At 38.0% G+C, this 14,846-nt stretch overlaps 1 protein-coding gene across 7 annotated transcripts in view; it reads right to left on the minus strand.

Moving 5' to 3' along the window:
- The window catches only part of FANCC (FA complementation group C), a 280,667-nt gene that overhangs the window by 91,116 nt on the left and 174,705 nt on the right, over positions 1-14,846 (minus strand). The gene's annotated exons all lie outside the window — the stretch shown is intronic.

Raw genomic sequence — 14,846 nt, forward strand, 5'->3', positions numbered from 1 at the left:
TTGTTTCTTAGTTAAAAAATGCTTAAAAGCAAGGTATGATTGTTTTATAATACAGTGTAGCTCACTTAAATCAGTAAAATGCTTATAAATTTTAACAGTACTTTAGCTGGTTATATAGTAAGTTAAATGAGGAAAGAAAGGTGCAAAATTTTATACATAGAAACGACCTCATCAACATAAAAAAAAAATCCATACATGGAAATGAAAGAATAGTAGAAGAAAATATCACCAAATGTTAACAGTCTCTAGGGTGGTAATATTAAGGGTATATATATTTTCTTTATTCTACTTTAGTCAGGAAAAATATTTACTTTTTGAAAAGTGTTTTACATGGAAATACCTGATTTTAATGATTTACTGATATAATTCATAGATCATGAAATTTACCCCTTTAAAAGTGTGAAAATCAGTGTTTTTAGTATATTCACAGGGAAATAGTCACTTTAAATTTTGAAAAGTTCTGCACTACATTTTGTGAGTACACATTACATGATAAAAGAATAGGTAGGCCCTGCTAGACCAAAACAAAAAACACATACAAATAATACCCAGGGTGGATATCACTAAGCCATTATGGCTCTCATTTCAATTTTGTCACAAAATGTTTCACGTATACAAAAATATGTAAAATAATTCAACAAATGTTATCCACTGTTGATCTTTACTAACAAGCATTAGAAAAACAGATGAAGTGCGCCTAAGGGTTCAGGGAGCTCTATCTGGATCTGGATCTGATAAAGTCTTTTTTTGTACCAATAGTTCTTGGCACTTTATCCTTGTGGCTCCATATCCTCAAAGCAAAACTCCAGGCAAAGCTACAAATACAGCATGAACCTGCTGTCCTTATATGAGATCTTAGCTACTGCTTCACATGAGAAAAGTTCACAGCAAGTTAACAAGGTAGTTTGAAACATGACTACTTAGAAGACACTTACGATTATTTCTTAAAAAACTTCAGCAACATGTATAGTGTGATTTACCAAAATGAATCCATTGGAGAAGGGGCAAACAGATTCACAGTTAGAACTTTTTGTGAGGTGTGAGATAATTAAAACACTCCTTATGGGAGTGAAAAAAAGTCTGGGTGGAAGTCATTTGCATATTATTTGCCTATTTGCCCCTTTCAGTTCAAATCTCTCCTTTATAAATACAGAAGCAAACAGGAGCTGCCAGCCTAATAAGAGTCATCTCCCAGTTACGTTCAATTACCAAGTGCAATCTGGATGAGAGCAAGTATTTGTGGTTAGGTGGGCAAACCTAGGTGGGCAAACCTAGGTGGGCAGTCAGTGTACCATTATTTGAGGGGTGGTGTTCAGTGATGGATTCTGCTTAGCTCACCACAGCAGGGAACACATGTGAAGCCCTCAGCAAATGTCAAGTGGGTTGACCCACTAAGGGGTACAATGCAGGTTTTGTGCTGAAAGAAAGCCCAGCCAGACTGCTCAGAATATGCCACATCCATGTGGAGGTACCCACACCAGACCAGACAGGGGAGGAAGGGCTGAGGCCAGGCATGGTTTGGAAACTAGACGGCTAAGGGCTCAGAGTCAGGATGGTCTGGGATTTCAAAATCAGTCTAATGCTGGATGAGGGAGGGAAGTACTGGAGGTGCAAAACTTTCTAAGCTTTTAGCATTTTATTTACAAACAATTGAAGCACTTATATGTCAAAGGTGTTTTAAGCACTTAACAAATAACAATTGATTTAACCCCCACAGCCTCTAGGGTAGTGCTATTATTGAATGTATGTTATAAATAAGGCAACTGAGACACAAGAAACTACAGTGAACGTGTCCAAGGCTGGTAACCTACTCTATGACCAAACCTTGTAAGGAAACTCCTCCTTTAGTTACTCTCAACCAAACAGAAGGAATTATTTTATAACAATGCAAATTTGACCCTCAGGTAAAGAGCCTGTTATTTGCCAAATTTCTTGCCAAAGCAATGCAGCCTTATTAGCTTTGCAGTCCCCACTTGGGTTTGGTTTTCCCTCACTACTTGTTTGGGGCCTATAGGTCTGCAGATTTTTCTGCCCCTCAGACTTTAGTGTGTTCTAGTCTTTCTGTCAGGAGGGCTGCAGGGAAAATAGAGGAAGTTAGACACATTTTTTTTTGCCTTTCCATTGCTAATCTCTGTGGCTGCCACCTGAGGCTTTGCTATCCTTCCAGGTTTTATTGCAAAGGGTACTTGGGAGCATGAATATGGGGCACACATGCCTGTGATTGTGGGCACCTGGGCCAAGAGGTCACAGAGCACAAGGCACACATGTTTAAGTACGGATGCCCAGGCTGAGAGATAAAGGGGACAGAGAGAGGAGAGGAGAGAAGCGAAGTGAAGTGAAGCCAGAAGGAAGCATGGAGATGGCCTGGACTGGGAGGCTCAGCTGCTGCCTGCCTCCCAGCCAACCTGCCTCCCTATCGCCTGTTGCCCTGCCTGCTGGTCTACCTGTGTACCCAGTTCCCTGCCTCAGCATTAAAGGCCTGTCAAATCTACCGAAGACTCAAAGATTCCTTTTCTGTTTGCCTGAATCAACCATGAATGTGCTTGGCCTGGGACGCTTGCCATTAAGGGTTCTTCACAAGAATTCCAACAATTATGACAACGAAAATTTGTTGAGTGCTTACCATGTGTAAAGCACTGTGTTGTTTTCTAAGTATAGTCTCTCACTTAAAATCCCATTTATTTAGTGTAATGCAACAAACCCATACCAGGTAGGTTCATTAACAGTTCTAGCAGGCCTGTTGTCTTCATGCTCTCCGCCTTCTGTAGTTGCTGTATTCTGTCACGCTCTGTCACTCTCCGCTGCGCTACTCAGTACACGCCACTGCACTCCCATCCTCGACACCATACCACCACACTGCACTTTGCTGCGCCACCCTTATAAACCCAGTCTCTCAGCCCAGGTGTACCCACCTACACGTGCCCACACCCTACTCCAGGTGTCCGCTATCAGGCACGCATTCAGAGCTGCAAGGATCCACCATTAAGCCCAACGGTGGGAGGGCAGAAAAGCCTGATACTTTACCTACTTTACATTTCGCTTTTAATAAAATTAAAGCAAGTTTCAATTAAGCAACTGATAAACAGGTGATTACTATCATAATTCGCATGATTGACCCTTAAAAAATTAAAAGCATAAAGTACTATGGACCCAGTAGGGATAAAAAGTAATACAGTGTATATGTAATAATAGGAAATCAGCTTCAAGGCTGTAACAGCTACGGGTCAGTTAAAAGTGAAGACCTTAAGTTAAATCATTTCCAAACTTTCTCCAGTAACCCCGGAAACACTCATATTGTCTCAGAGCATGGAGGGTGGCCTTCCCAAAACTACATGAGGTGCTTTGGTAGCCAAGTCAATTAAAGTTAGAAAAAGTCCATGATAATCAACAGATTCAGAGGTGTGACTAGGGACTGTAAATACCTCCTGAGTCATGTTTTAAATAGCCATAAACAGTTCCCTACATAGCATTCACAAAGCCTGTATTATGCAAGCTGACTATAACATTACTTAAGCTCATGGGAGAATGAAAATAACTTAATTGGCAGACCTATCTTAGCCTAAATCCCCCAGATAAGGTTAGAAGTTGATTTTTTTATTTTTTAAAGATTTATTTATTTATGCATGTGTAGGGTAAAGAAAATGTCAGGCTTTTCTGCCCTCCCGCCATCAGGCTAGATGATGGATCCTTGCGGTCCTGAATGCATGCCTGATGGTGGGCACCTGGAATAGGATGTGGGCATAGGTAGATGGGATTCATCTGGGTTGAGACTGGGCTTCTAAGGGTGGCGTCACGGGGACGCCAGCAGAAGTCAAAAGAGAAGCCGAAAGAGAAGCCGAGAAAGAAGTAGCAGAAGCTGAGAGAGAAGCAGAGAACGCCTGAGGGCCGATAGAGTGAAGACTTGCTGGGGACTGGGAGGCCTGCCAGCCTCCCGGCCCCCCAGCACCCCTGCCTGCCATGTACTTGGTAATCCCAATAAAAGACCTGCAAAAAGAACCACTGAGGACTCTGACTCCTTCTTTATCCGGTCTGCATGGGATCAGAAAACCTGCACCGTGTCTAGGTCCTGACCTTACAGCATGCAAGACTTGGGGTATAGGCCAGAAGTGGGTGTGTGTGTGTGTGTGTGAGAGGATTCACCAGAGACAGAGTGGGGAACAGAACAGGAAGGTCTACTGAAATACATTGCTGAGGGGAGCAGCGGGCAAGACAGGAAAGGTCTGCTGTGCTATGTGGGTTAGCTCCCTGGCCGAGATCGAACTTGTGCTGCAGTGGCTGCTGAAGCTTCACAGTGCTAAGGCTTAATTCAAGAGGCCCCTTGTAGGGTAAGGAAAAAATGTCAGGCTTTTCTGCCCTCCCGCCATCAGGATAGATGATGGATCCTTGCGGTCCTGAACGTATGCCTGATGGCGGGCACATGGAATAGGGTGTGGGCAGATGTAGATAGGATTCACCTGGGCTAAAACTGGGCTTTTAGGGGCGGCGTCAGGAGAATGCCAGCAGAACCCGAGAAAGAAGCAGCAGAGGGAGAGAGGGAGAGAAGGAGAGACCGAGAGAGGGAGAGAGCGAAAGAGGGGGAGAGGGGGAGAGGGAAACGCCAGAGAGCCCAGATAGAGTGAAGACTTGCTGGGGGCTGGGAGACCTGCCAGACTCCTGGCCCCCCAGTACCCCTGCCTGCTGTGTACCTGGTAAACCCCAATAAAAGCTTGCAAAAAGCCACTGAGGGCTCTGACTCCTCCTTTACCTGATCTGCTGGATCACAGAAAACCTGCCCTGTGTCATTCTTGACCCTACACCCCTAGAAACTGATTTTTCAAAAATCAAATACTGTAAAGATTAGTTCCCCACCCTACCTCCCACCCTCTTCAAAGAAAAAACAATCCTATACCATAATATTCAGTACTAACAAGGATGTGGTAAGAGGGGGGAACTCTGCTGCTATAGGAAGCACATTTTGTAGTTTTTCTGAGAAGGCACTTGATGATATGTAGCCAGAGCATTAAAATCCATATTTTCCGGGCCTTCCCTGGTGGCGCAGTGGTTGAGCACTGGGCTGCGAAGCTGCCCAGAACCTCTGCAGTGCCGGTTAGGTCCCCAGCCACTGGCGAGGATCCCACATTTCACGACAGACCTCTCCTGCCGCACCCACTGTTCCCCTCAAGCAGTGTATTTCATCAGTCTGCCTGCTCTGTTCCCCGCTCTGTCTCTGGTGAATTCTCTCACCCTCCTACGCTTCTGACTGTACCCAGTGCTTGTATAAATAAAATATATATAAAAAAAATCCATATTTTCCAATAATTTAATTTACAGAGTATACCATAAGAAAATACTTAGGTCCATAATAACATCACTAATAACAGTGAAAAAAATCTAGAAGCTACCAAAAATATCCAACAATATCAGATTGGTTGAATTCATCTTGATTTACCCAACAGTGTGAATCATACTGTGAAAAGGTTTTTAGTGACATAAGAAAGACAGTGTAGCATTATTTTGGATAGCAAAATGTAAAACTGTATGTTCAATATGATTTTAATTTTGTATGCACAAAAATATACTATGAAGAAATATAACAAATAGTTAAACAGATTGTTTCTAGGAGTGATTTAAACTTTCTTCACACTATCTCTATTTACAGTTTCTACAATATCTTACTTTTCACCATAAAAATGTTTTGTGAAACAATTTGCATGCTTTGTATTTTCCATAATTCCCTAAAACAAATTTCTGTGTAGGGACACAAGAGTTTTATCCCTGAATAAAATAAGCATAGATCCTAAAAACAACATACTGGGGCCTGGCAATAGTTCTATATTTTCAAAATAAATCTCAATCTCTCAAACTTTAGACCTCAAATCTCTCTTTTAAAGTAAACTAAAAATTGATAAGCAATTCTCATTGCTAAGAATACTTTTTTTACTGCCACCTAGTGGTAAACAGCCTAAAGACACAATCATTAAAGATTCTATAGGTATTTTGCTTTAGCACAATAAACTTGTGTTGTATCACAGTTTTTAAAATGCTTTGAGAAATAGCAGAGATCCTTTACTTCAACCCCCTAATTTTATTGATGAAGAACTGTGTTTCTAAATACACAAATCAATATCTACAAAAAGGACACAGATATAAATGAACAGGTTCTGACCTGAAGGGCATAAAGAAAATGTGCGACTGCATCCCCCACACCTGTTATCTAAAAATCCTTCATCAGTGGAAATTGCAAGAACCAACACAGCTGTGCACAAAACAACTTTATGCCCAATTTTGATTCCTATAGGAATTTTAAGAAGTATGCTATATCTAAAAAAGTCATTTAAAAATTCCTTCTATCAGGGAGGTGAACTTCATAAGGAGAAAAGTTTTAATTAAATTCGGGGAAATCCACTGCCTTTGTTTCAGGTGTTCTTTTTTGTCCTTGCCTCATTGTATCTGTTTTATCTTGTAATAGGCAGTACATTCACAGGCGGGTTAGGAAAATTGGAGCAAGGAAGCCGTGGTTTGGCGCACTGTCAATGTATGGAAGAATGGCTGTGGTTTTTGCTCAGGCAGAGTTAGAAGAGCCAAAATGTGGTCAGTACTCTTGAACTAAGACAGAACACATATTTTATGCTTCTCCAAACAATTTCTTCATATGACCATTAAAGTCTTTTAGAATTTCTACCACTTTGGGATACATTGCCCATTCCTCTTGATACATAATTTTAAAAACAAAACAAAACTTGTAAACAGGATCCCTTATTCATTCATTCATTCAGTGAATATACATTGATTGTGATTTGTATACAAGCCACTCTACTGAGACTACTGTGATATGAAGCCCCTAAAATCTGATGCAAGGAGACAGAGATGGAACAGTAATAATACAAGACAGAATGCAGTAAGTGTTATAATGAGTGAGGAAGACAATCACTGTGGGAACACAGGAAATAATGATTAATTCCAACTGTAGGGTTTCAAAGAGCTCTCAGAGATGATGGCTTCTGAGCTTATTCTGACAGCTGGGGAAGGAAGAAAGGAAGAGAAGGAGCCAAGAAAGAGAGTGTGTATGATGTTGGCTGGGACAGACAGAGGAAAATGACTAGAGAGGGAGTAGAGAGAGGCAGTAGGAAAGTGAAAACATAGGGAAGTGCTCCTGTCACCCTCCAAGTGTTCACTGGATTTCTTAGCAAGGATGCTCCCATAAGCCTCAATCCACCTGGCCAAACTTATTTCTCCCAATCTTTCTCTGTGATTCCTGTGGTTTGGTGGCATCAGGTTTACCACTGATCACTGCCTTTTCCCAGGCCTTTTCCACTCTGCACACAATTTCTTTCACCTAAGAAACTTAATTCACATCCATCTCCAACTGCCAAATTTATACTTATCTTTCCCCAACACGATGAGATCATACTCTCTTGAAATCTTCATGGTATCCTATTTATATTTCTCTCACAGAGCCGTCCAAGCTCTACCTTGCACTGTAGTTAGGAGTGTCCTCATTTCACTCATTAGCCCACACACAGGCTCTCTAAGTAAGGGACTGTCTTACTAATCTTTGTATTCCTTAGAGGAACTGTTGACTAGCCCTTAGCATTTTCCACAAAAGGTGTTCAATAAACACTAACTAAATCAAATTCAGTAGAATGAATTGCTCATTTTTTTTTACTAAATAATATAATAACTGTAGAATTCCTTTGTGGTGTTGTTACAGTATAAAATGAGAAATTTTCCTTTTCACAATTTGCTTTCCTAAGTTTCAGTCCATAAAATGCCCACAGAATAATAGGAAAAACATGACACTGATATGTACTTTTACTTCAAAGAGTTTTACTTAATTTAGTAATACTGACTGGAACCTGGCATATTGGTGTGGAAGCAATTTCACTAAATAATATGCTGCTTTGGGGCTACCCAGCCTGTGGCAACCTATGGCATGCCAGAGTGTTAGCGCACTGGGAAGGAACAGGAGAAGCATCAGTGAGGACCATATTTGTTAAAGGGGTACTGGAAAATTACAAATCAGTCTCGATCATACTTAAATAAAAAAAATAATGCACATAAATACATCTTTAAAACCTTCTCCCCCTATAGGTTGATAAACAAAACCAAGATTTTGTTAGCTCAGTTCAATTTCTTCAACTATTTTTGGCCCCCAAATTTAATTTTCAAGGTATATTAAAACATGTTTAATCTTTTCTTCTGTCAAGCCTTTATAGAAGCATTTAAGTCTATGTAGTGCTTTACAGCAGAAATGATGCCATTTTAAATATCTGACAGGTTCTTTTACCATATAAAACATCTGCTTCTCCCAATCTTCTCCCAATCTTTCTCTGAATTAGTCACTTCTCTTTTTATGTTTCTAAGGGACATTTTACATAAGCATCTAATAAAACATTTATGTTAATATCCTAGAACAATTTGTTTACTTAAATACTAAAATTCCAAAATTAATTAAATCACTGACAAGTGATTTATATTTTTTAAATCAGATGCCACAGTGAAGACGGGCTAATTTTCTTAACACAATCTTAAATTATCTTCACACCCTGTTAACAAAGACAATCTAGAAACAAAATCAAGCTATAAGTACCATTAAATATACATTATTTCACTGAAAGAAGATGTGCTCTATAAAGTCAAATGGATGAGCAATGGTCTGTACATAACACTACATGACAAAACAAAGGTTTAAATGCTATACAATTTTAAAAAAACAAAAAACCTGCAGAAATGGAAAAATATACTATGATTTTGGCAAGAAAAATTCAATGTCAAGAAAAGATCAAATCTATGTCATACAGACTCAGTGAAGTACCATTAGAATTCTTACAGAAGTTATTTTGTGGAATTTCTGAAGCTTTTCTAAAATTCACATAGGAAAACCTGGCGTGAAACATAGCACATGACAAGAGTAAGAAGAAAATTATATAAACTGGCAGTGTGATTCCATTTCACGAAGTTCAAAATCAGATGCGCCAAACTAGATATTGTTCAGGGATAACTATATACAAGTGGCAGGACTGTAAATTCCTCAAATTACTTCTGGATGAGATTGTAAGAAACAAAGTAGAATAAAGCAAGTGAAATATTTCACACCATCAAAATAATTATTAAGTCTGTTAGTCTGAAGCATTCACAATACTGAGATTTCTTAGGAAGGTAGTATCATGACAGTTGCCTCACCCTCTGGTTTCGCTTTCCTCAGTTTCAGATACTGCAGTCAGCCATGGTCTTAAAATATAGAACTTTTTTTTTTAAGGTTCATTCATTCATTCATTCATTCATTCATTCATTCATTCAAGCACTGGGTACAGTCAGAAGTGCAGGAGGGTGAGAGAATTCACCAGAGCCAGAACGGGGAGCAGAACAAGCAGACTGACGAAATACACTGCTGAGGGGAGCAGTGGGTGCCGCAGGAAAGGTCTGTGCGCCATGTGGGACCCTCAGCGGCTGGCCAGGGATCGATCCAGCGCTGCAGAGGCTGCGGGCAGCTTCACAGCCCAGTGCTCAACCGCTGCACCACCGGGGAGGCCCAAAATATAGAACATATTTCAATACAACCACTCATTTTGAGAGAGAGAAAGAGACTGAGACAACATTCACATAGCTATTTTTCAGTATATTGCTGTAATTTCTTTATTTTATTATTAGTTGTTGTTAATCTCTTACTGTGCCTAATTAAACTTAATCATAAGTATACATATATAGGAAAAATATATTTAGGGCTTTGTACTGTGTTTCAGGTACCCACTAAGGATAATGGAACTTATCTCCCACAGATAAGGGGACTATTGTGATTAATTTCATGGCTAAATCTTCTAAAATCTGAAATTAAAAGAATATTATTTTATGAGATAGAATGCATATAACATTGCTGGTGATAAAACTACAAAAGAAACAAGATATACATTGCTTGAAAAGTTATTTAGAAATCAATCAGTTACAAAAAATTTTAGGCTTCCATGGTATTTGGTATTTCCAAATTAATTAAATCAAAAGGCATTTCAGTGTATAACTGGCACACCTAATATAATACAAATTGAGAAGAAAAAAGTCCTCACTAAGGGTATGGTTTATTTCTAAGATGTTCTTTCTGAAAATCAAACATGTTTAAATTAATTCAAAATCTTTTTGAGAAAAAAAATCCTCATTTTCATTACAAATATCTATGATTAATGCATCTTTCAGCAAAGTAGTAATGAATGCTTAGACTTCTTAAGCAACGAAAAGAGGCAAAATAAAGAACTTAAAAATTTTTTTCCTGCAAACACAAAATGGCAGCTGAATAAATTAACCTAAACAATGCCACAATAAACAATGTCCAATGCCCAATCTGAACCCAATAACTTGTTTCCAACAGTTAACAGTCATGCTTATTAGTCTTATTATGGCATACCAGGCTCATATAATTAATCTGCAATTGTCATAGCTTCTTTTATATCAATCCAAAATTTAAAATGTTTAATGATTTCCAATTTTACAGAATCTATATCTACTCTAGTCTAAGTGGACAAAATTTAACCCAGTAAACAATTTACTACAGAAGGAAATCTAACTATATAAAACAAGCATTGAGAAACACTTTTTCTCATTACATGGTTTGGAAGTAAGTTTCAATAAGAAACCATTGATTATTTTGCTTCTTTCATAAACCATACTCTGAGATGTATAAAAGTTCAAATAGGATTCCAAATCAGTGTAAAAATCAGAGTATACTTTGTTTTCCCTTTGTATGTTTTTTCTTCAGAAGATTTTAAATCCTACTGTTTAAAACAAATGGATTTTAAAAATCAGCAATTTCAAGTAAAAGTGCTGGGAGACCATGTATTTAAAAAGCTCCTTCATAGGGCTGTTAAAATATCCTTAAGATGAGTAGAAAACAATCATGTTTTCTCAGTCTCAGCACTTCTGATATTTTGGGTCTGATAATTACTTGTTGGGGATGGAGAATGTCCTGTGCTTTCCTGGCCTCTACCCACTAGATGCCAGCAGCAAACCCCTCCAAGCTGTGACAACCAAAATGTCCCCAGAGAGGGCCATATACCCTCAATAGAAAAACCATCTGGGCTCAGTTTTTTACAATTAGTTTGGATTCTAATTTTTGACTATTCTTTTCTCTTGTGCAAAGATGAATACTGGCGCTATAAAGGAAACTTTGTGACTGATATGGAAAAAAATTTCAGGAATTAGTATTATGTAAAGAAAGTAGGGTGCATTTATGTGAAAAGAAACATGTAATCCATGAATGCATTTTCATATATAAATGCAAAGATGACGAGAACAATTTATTGTTAATTGATGTAAAAATTACTTATGTAAAGGGGTAAGAAGTACGAGGAAGGCTGCTATGCCTGGATTGTTTGATTCCTTTTATGAGATATATTAATGTATCATTTGTATAATCTGAAAAATAAAGAAAAAAGGTCCTAAGATCTTTTTTTTTTTTTTTAGTATTCAGTCTTTGTTTTTTTTTTTTTATTTTTTTTAATAATAAATTTTATTTTTACATTCCGGTCCTAAGATCTTAAACAGACTTTGATTTGAATCCTACCTACAATGACCTTGGAGTAATTTTTTTTTTAAAACAGTATTCTCCTTGTATGCATGAATAAATAAATATTAAAAAAAATAAAATAAAATAGTATTCCAGTCCAGTCTCCCAGTTTCCTCTCCTATAAAATATAGACCCTAAAGTTGGTTTCATAGGTTTGTTACAAAATTAAGTGAGGCACATGCATGGGAACTAGCCAGCACAGAGTTTTGGCTCACAGAACATTCTTGATAATTGGTAGCTGCTATAATCTTAAATCTTAAAGGTAAAGACAAAATATAATCTGACAACTAGATAACACCACTCCTGGCTTCTAGATACCTTTAATTTTCTCTCTCTCTTCATTACCATGGCCAAATGCTTGGTTTTGAATACACTTATCTGACAGTGATGGCATCATCAATCAAAACATGTATGAAGACATCAAGGAGAAGTCTTATGTGAAAACTGGGTTACCTACCTCAGTGTTTCTCCTGATGTGATGTAGAGATACCTCAATCTGAATCATCTGGCTTTGTATTACAGGCAAGCTAGTCCACTGAATCAAATCTCTGGGTGGAGAGCCCTAGGATCTGCTTTTCCAACAGGACCACTGCCCACCTCACTGCACTGTGAAGTTTAAGGATCACCACCCTAACTCCAGACCACAAAACAAACACTATGCATCTACTGTAACAGTGGTACTGTGGACAAGCCTTAGACCACCCTATGCAGCGAGATTGCTAAAGGAGCTGACTAGAATACTTTCAGTGTGGAAACATCCCAGGACCTGAGTCAGACATGTTTAGTCTGTCAGAGGTTCTGCTGCACGGTGGAGAAAAATCACTTACTGTCATTAATCCTCAATCTGTAATTTGTCTTTGAAAGGGAGAAAATAATTCCTCTCTGCTGTGAGGACAAAAATAAATAAATAAACAAAAACTTTGTATATAAGTCACCTGCTACAGATCTGACTCACAATAGGAATTAAATGTTAATTCCCATGGTTTAGTGGCAGGGCTGAAATAGGCCAATTATTCTAGAAATCATTCTTCTAGACATTGTTATTACCAGGAGAAGAGAAAGAGGTCTTTGATGCATTTCATTTCATTTCATAATTCCATTTGCCCACCAATCAAATATTAACAATTAATTATACCAAAAAATATTTTCAAATTTCCTGAATTAGAGACATGATTCTCACTTTCTCTCCCAATGCCCATCTTCCAAGCTTCCCAGGAAGCATGCAACTGGCATTTTTCATGCAGTCCTCACCATAAAAACTACACTGCCTGCAATCATGACTTCACATTCAAAACACTGTACCCTCCTACCCCCACCCCAGACTGTTTGTAGGGAGAGAACATGGTCAGGAGGAGCCACAAACCCAGAACTCTCACTGCTTAGTCCCATGAAGAAGGTCAATGACTCCTGAAGGCAGAAAATTTCTGCCCAGTGAAAAGCAAACCATTTGTTTGTCTTTGAATACTTATTACTGTTGTCTATACTTTAAAATTTTCAAAATCAATAAATCATACATCCCTAAAATTGTTGTTATCTAGAAGTCTGAAACAGTGAAGTGTTTAGGTTTGTTTTGCTATAGATTATCTCTTCATTTCCTAGATAGCTACATCTTGCAGGTTCCTCTTCTCCTGTATTTTTAAGTTCATCTCAAATGCCCAAGCTAATAATCTTTCCTTGTATGACTTGTAGGTCCCTGTCTATTGTCCTGAAGCCTAATTCATTTTTAATTCTCTTCTCATTTCACTCTGGATATGCACATTTATGATATGATTATATGCTTCTATCCTTTTTAAAAATAGTATTACAAATAAAAAATTATAAATGAAATTCAAATCAAATTAAAAAAGAATTTATTTTCATTTAAAACTTGGTATATGTAATAGTCTCATGAAGGCATAGTATTTGTACATTCTGGTATGCTATTATTCAAATTCTTTGAATATCAATTAATGTATCAATGCTCTCACTTAAAAGATGGAACAGTTATTTCCCTTTCTTGTGCACATTTACATGCCTAGCCAAAACAAATGACAGACAGATTTCTGTAAGTTTTCCTTCAAAATTTTGCTTTCAATGTCTTTTTTTTCTTTTTAAAATTTATATGTACCATCAAAGTTTAAATGAAATGATTTACAATAAAAACCTAACTGGCCTGGTATTTTTAGAGCCTTTTTTTTTACTATGAAATAAACACTTAGAAATCTGGAGAATTGCAGTGGTTAAGTCTGTAAGGGAGAAGGAGAGTTGCTCATTCATAGAATTGCCCAACACCCATTGTTTACATAAGCCTATTCCATGAGCAGGATGCTGACATAACACAATTCACAGAATTTCCAAACACAGGTCCAATCATAACAAAGTATGCAATTTTCACTTTTGCTTACAGAACCTCTTGGTTACTCACTCATTAGTTCCAGGAGGTAAAAATCAAGTTAATTTTCAAAAAACCAAAATAAAAAGACTTTAGAAAATAAGCCAAAACAAAAAGCAGTATGAGTGATTCAAACAATGGCATCAAAACATATCTTTAATCATATAATATAGAAAAACATAAGTGGATAGGCCTAGAATTATATGCTTTATTAAATATACCTACTATTAAGTAGGTCATATATTTGATAAATACTTTGTGAAGTTCAAATGATGATTCCTTTGCAAGCACCCTCAACTTCTTTCCCCCCCAGACAGTCTCTCAATCTCTCTCTCACAAACTCACACACACACACACACACACACACACACACACACACACACACACACACACACTTACTTCCCAAAGTACTGTGGTATGTGACTTGTAAAACCCAGACCCTGTGAATAAACTCTGTATCTTTTCTTCATCAGCATCCAGTGGCTGATATGCTGAGACCATCAGATGCCTGAGCCAACTACTTTGGCCCTGACTTCATGACCACAATACTCAGAGGAGCTCAGCACTACCTTGCAACCCTCCTACCCTCCTATGCTTCCTTACTTCATCTGCTTGGAAACTTCCTGAGCAATTATTTCAAGTCCTCTCCTCTCTCATCACATGACTGTTCCTGCCCTGCAACTCCTGGCTGAGGAGCTCATCTTACATATAGTTGAGAAAACAGCAATTAGCAGTAAACTTTATCATTTTACTTCCAACTAGGTTATAAATTCACCTGCACACACACCCATTTTTTGTTTTTAGTTGACTGAGTATTTATTTTTAAATTTTTTTCTGAAGTACCACAGGCTTTCATCTTTGTTAGTATCTTGGAAGTAAAGGATCTTGCCCTTCATGTGTTGTAACCCACAGAGCACTCACAGTCCCCTACCACAATCTGCT

This window comes from Talpa occidentalis, unplaced genomic scaffold (genome assembly GCF_014898055.3).
Source record: "Talpa occidentalis isolate TD23 unplaced genomic scaffold, MPIMG_talOcc4v2.1 talOcc4.7, whole genome shotgun sequence".
NCBI lineage: Eukaryota > Metazoa > Chordata > Mammalia > Eulipotyphla > Talpidae > Talpa > Talpa occidentalis.